Consider the following 6,000-nt stretch of genomic DNA (forward strand, 5'->3'; position numbering starts at 1 on the left):
CACTGTTATATAGTTTAACTGGGGCAGAAAGGAAAATTATCAAAGATATTCATACAATGAAATACAGAAAGTCAAAAACACCAGACAAATGGCAGCATGTAGAAAGCTAATCATAACAGGAAGTCAACGGAGTGAGCAATAGTGTCAAAGTTCATGGATTTTTTTTTTAATCCATGAATTTGACCAAAACGATAGTTGTCTGGTAAAGAGAAGCAGATAGGAGCCAGACTGTAAGTGGGTGGGAAGAGAAATAGAGGGCAAACTGAAAAGGTACTTAATGCATTTGGAGATGTATGGTTAGAATCAACTAAGGTAAATGAAAGGAGAGAAGAGAATAGCCAGAAAAAGATGCTGCTGCTACAGTGTATGTGTGATGATTCATGGTCAATGGAATCATTGGGGTATAATTAGAAGGTGTGGTTAGGAGACTTGAAACACAGAGGTACTGATGAGGGAGAAAAAGCAAGTTCACATTCTGAGAATGAATGCAGGACTGGAAGAGAGAGAACAAACTTTGTCAAAGTAGGTATAATGAATCTGCATTTGTGACAGATTTGTATCCCAAAATATGAATCTGATTGTTCCTCCCTATTTCCCTCCTTTATTTCTGTCTTACTTGAAAACTAAATACCTTTCTTCTGTCCCAGCCCTCACCAGAGCAGAAACAAAGATCCAAGGACACTGCTAACCTAAATGCCAAGAGCCTCCTGTGCATGCTTGAAGAACTGGTTATTGCCTCTCTCAGACAGATAAGACTGAGCCTAGAGAGGGCAGAGAGAAGGGAGAATGTAATGAGAAAGGAAGAACTGATCGAAGGAATAAGGAGCCCTCAAAGTAGGCAAGAGAAAGAGAATCTTTCGTTAGAAAGTTCTAGTGGCAGGCATTCAAGAAGATAAGCCATCTGAAGTGTGGACCATTCCTCCTTTTGAAAATAAATAAAAAACCAAAACTGTGACCAGTTAGTCACTTAGCAGTCCTGGATACATGTAAGCCTGGAAAGAGAGAGGGGAGCTTGTACGTTCTGGAGGGAATGGAAGCATGAAGAACCTCACTCCCTAACCAGAGTTAGACAGAAACAATAGAGAATTTTCCTATGAGTGAGGTAGTGGACCCCATGCTAGTTACATATTCTATTAACATGCGTGTAGGATGTTAGCAGTTTAGGCATTTGGTGGAAAACATTTAGATGGCCATACCATAGAACTTAAAGAAGTACCCACCTTTCAGTTCAAAAGTAAAAAACAACATCATCCTACTTTTTTCTCTTTTTTTTTTTTTTTTTTGGTGTCCAGATATTAAGATTTGAGTAAGTATCACAAGGCCACTTACCAAGAAGTCATTAATCATTCATCAATAATATTATTTCATTGAGAGGTTAATAAAAATTGAGACACTTTTAGTCATTATCAATGAAAATTGATGCTTTACACATATGCATATAATCGTGCATGAATGTGTGGCATTCCCATTATTCTATCAGTAAAATAGGAACTCTTTCAAATAAAAGCTCAATGGGTACTCTAACTTCCTATTCATTCATTCATTCATGTGTTCATTCAGTAAATATTAGAATGCACAACTATATTATTCACCCTTCTTAATAGCCATAAAGAGACAAAAATATGCTAAGAGATTATCACTACCTGCAAGCAGTCAAGGAGCTAAATATTTAAAGGAGGAAAAACTAGCTAGAGTGATGAGGAAAGACTTTTTGGAGTTAATGGCATTTGAACTGAGCTTTGAAAGTTGGAAAGATTTCAATAAATGCCAGGGAAAGATTCTGGATAGAGGAAATCTCACAAAGACACTAATAGGGTGACCAAGATATTATTAATTATGGATGATTGAGAAATCTGCAAAATTGATGTTTTATCGCTGGTGACGGTCTCTGTAAATCTTTCATTTGCCTGAAGGTGGCAAGCTGGGTTTATTTGAGAAACTTCAGCATCAACATTATTTGAAGGAAAAATGAAACAGTACTATTTCTCTAGAAAAAAAAAAACAAACACTTCATTGACATTTAACTTGTAAAATCAAAAAGTGAAAAAGATTGAAATTACTAACAAGTAAATACTGTACATATTTAATATTACTTATTTCAAAGCACATAGATTTTGTATTGCAAGTATTTTATATTTAAATTTTTAAATTTTTATTGTCCTTATTGATTTCTTACTTATGACAATTTTCTCGTAGGAGAAAGAAAGGAGCTTATACTTTCAAGTATGACCATTAAAATCTGTGATAGAGCCTGTGTATAAGTCTTTGGGGGTGTGGTAAGGTTTATTGAGGCATAATTTCCAAGTAGTAAAAAGCATCATTTTTAGTGTATAGTTGTATGCATTTTATGAATTTTGACAAGTGCATATGATATGTAACCACCACTATAATAAAGATATAAAACAGTTACATTATTCTAACAAATTCCCTTGTGCTCCTCTGTAGTCAATCACTTCTTTCACCTCTAGGCCCTGGCAACCACTAATTGGTTTTCTGTCTCTTTAGTTTTGCCTCTTCCAAAATGAATGGAATCGTACAGTACGTACTCTTTTCTGATCTGGCTTCTTTCATTCAGCATCATTACTTTGGGATTCAGCTGTAGTCGAATACAGTTGTAGTGTGTATTAAAAATGTAATCCTTTTTATTGCTGAGTAGTATTCTGCTGTGTGGATGTACCACAATTTATCAATTCATTAATTCAGGGACATTTATGTTGTTTCCAGGTTTTGGTGATTATGCACAAAGTCACTATAAACATTCATACACAGGTTTTTTTTTTTTTCTTTTTTCTTTTTTTTTTTTTTTTGCAAGGGCTTTCTCTAGTTGTGGCAAGTGGGGGCCACTCTTCATACACAGGTTTTTGAGTGACCATATGTTTTCATTTCTCTTGAGTAAATACCTAGGAGTGGAATTGCTGGGTCGAATGATAAATGTATGTTTACAAGAAACTGCCAAACCCTTTTTCCGAAGTGGCTGGTCTATTTTGTGCTTCTACCAGCCATGTGTGAGAATTCCAGTTGCTCTGCATTCTTGCTAGGACTTGATATTTTCAGTTTGTTTGTCTGTTTGTTTTACCCATTCTAATAATAGGTAGTAGTGGTATGTCATTGTGGTTTTAATTTGCATATCCCTATGACAATGATTTTAAACATATTCTATGTATTTATTTGTAGTCTGCATATCTTTGGTGAAATGTCTGTTCAAATCTTTTGCCCACTTGTGTGTGGGAGGGAGAAGTTACTTATTTTATTATTGTTTTGAGAATTCCTTATGGATTCTGGATTCAAGTCCTTTATCAGATATGTGCTTTGCAAACCTTTTGACCTAGTCTGTGGCTTGCCTTTTAGCTTTCTTAATTGTGTCTTTCAAAGAGAAGTTTTTAATTTTGATGAACTCCAATTTATCAGTGTTTTTTCTTTTGACTGTGTTTTTGGTGTGGTACCTAAGAAATCTTTGCCTAATCCAAGGTCACAAAGATTTTCTCATGTGTTTTCTTCTAAAGTTTTTATAGTTAGGTTTATAATCCATTTTGAGTTGATTTTTGTATATGGTACAGGTATGGGTCAAGGTTCTTTTTTTCATATAGATGTCCAATTGTTCAAGCATCATTTCTTCATAGGAGAAAAATGTAGCAGAAGTAGAGACTTACACTTTTAAATTATACAGTTAAAATCTGTGATAGGTCCTGTTTGAGAGTTTTTTGTTTTTCAATTTTTTCACTTTACTTTCCAATTATTACACCCTATTTAAAAAGAGCAGTTTGGATAAACAAGATCCTACTGTATAGCACAGGGAACTATATTCAGTATCCTGTGATAAACCATAATGGAAAAGAATATGAAAAAGAATGTATATATATTATAACTGAGTCACTTTGCTGTACATCAGTAATTAACACAACATTGTAAATCAACTATACTTGAATTAAAAAAAAGTTTGAAAGCATGGATGGACCTTGAGACATTAGGCTAAATGAGATAAGTCAGACAGAGAATGACAATTACTGTATGCTATCCCTTATATGTGAAATCTAAATAAATGAAAAAGGAAAAAACTGAAAAAATAAATAAATAAATAAATAAATAAATAAATAGAGCAGTTTGTGTCTCGGTTTTTCTGTCTCTCATTTCATTCCATTTAGTAGTGTCAGAATTTTGAGGTATTTTCCTATGACACTATCTATCTCTGCACTACCTAGAATTATGGACTTTTAAACTGTAGAGAGTGCCAGCCCCCCTTTTAGAGATGAGGAAACCGGGACCTTAAGATCTCCAGTGACTTGCCCACGGTCATACAGCTAGACAGAGGCAGTGCAAAGTCCAGGATACAGCTTTCCAAATCTCAGGCCATTGCTCTTTCTGCCAACTGTTTGTGGCTTCCTTGTTGAATGTGTCACTAACTTTATTTTTATTAAAACTTTACAATTTTTTAAAATTTATTTATTTATTTATTTATTTATGGCTGCATTGGGTCTTCGTTTCTGTGCGAGGGCTTTCTCTAGTTGTGGCAAGCGGGGGCCACTCTTCATCGCGGTGCACGGGCCCCTCACTATCGCGGCCTCTCTTGCTGCAGAGCACGGGCTCCAGACGCGCAGGCTCAGTAGTTGTGGCTTACGGGCCCAGCCGCTCTGCGGCATGTGGGATCTTCCCAGACCAGGGCTCGAACCCGTGTGCCCTGCATTGGCAGGCAGATTCTCAACCACTGCGCCACCAGGGAAGCCCTACAGATGTTTTAAATTATTAAAAAGATTTTAAAAATAGATCAATAATGAAACAAGAGAACATTACAAAAACAAATAGGAAGGTTTATAAAAATAATAAAATTAAACATTAAAAAATTAAAAATATATTCATTGAAATTAAAAAGTCCATGGACAGTTTAAACAAGTCAAGAGAAAATCATAAAGTAGAAGACAGAGCTTAGGAAATCACTCAGAATGCAGCACATAACTATGAAGAGATGGAAAATATGAAAAAGAAATTAAGAGATATGGAGACTAGAATTGAGAAGACCCAATATATATTGAAAAGGAGTTCCAGAGTGATAGAATAAACAAAATAGGAAAGAAGCAATATTTGAGTAGATAATCACTGAGCCACAAACAGGAAAAAAATAAAAATGATATATACCTAAGCAAAGTGAAACATGGAACACAACAGAAGGAGAGAAAATCTTAAAAGTAACAAGATAAAAAACATTTCCTACAAGGGAAAAATAATACATTATCAGCAGATTTCTCATCAATAAAAATAGAGGAAAGACAATAGAATGACAGGTATTACCACATTGTTAAGGGAAAATAATCAAGAAGTCTATACTCAAAGTATCATTTGAAAGTGAGACTGAAGTTAGTTTCAGACAAATACTAAAATAGTTTAATAGTAATAAATTGTTGCTTAAAATATGCTCAAGTATATACTTCAAGATGAAGGACAATGAAGCCAGGAAAAAGCATTGGCTATAAGTACTAATTGTAGACATAATAGTTAGTAAAAAATACTGGTAAATCTAAATTAATATTGAGTGTTAAAAAGAAATATTGATACTTATTTCTAAGTTGAGAGGGTATTTGAAAAGGTGAAACCAAATTACTATAATAACATGAATGGGGCTTCCCTGGTGGGTGCAGTGGCTAAGAATCCGCCTGCCAATTCAGGGGACACTGGTTCGAACCCTGGTCCAGGAAGATCCCACATGCCGTGGAGCAACTAAGCCCGCACTCCACAGCTACTGAGCCTGTGCTCTAGAGCCGCGAGCCACAACTACTGAGCCCGCATGCCACAACTACTGAAGCCCGCAAGCCTAGAGCCTGTGCTCTGCAACAAGAGAAGCCACTGCAATGAGAAGCCCGAGCTCTGCAACAAAGAGTAGCCCCCACTCGCGGCAACTAGAGAAAGCCCGCACCCAGCAAAAGACCCAAGGCAGCCAAAAATAAATAAATAAAAAATAAAATAAATAAATTAAAAAAATAAAAAGAATGATGGGAGGGTTGAAGCTTC

Source organism: Eubalaena glacialis, chromosome 19 (genome assembly GCF_028564815.1).
Source record: "Eubalaena glacialis isolate mEubGla1 chromosome 19, mEubGla1.1.hap2.+ XY, whole genome shotgun sequence".
Lineage (NCBI taxonomy): Eukaryota > Metazoa > Chordata > Mammalia > Artiodactyla > Balaenidae > Eubalaena > Eubalaena glacialis.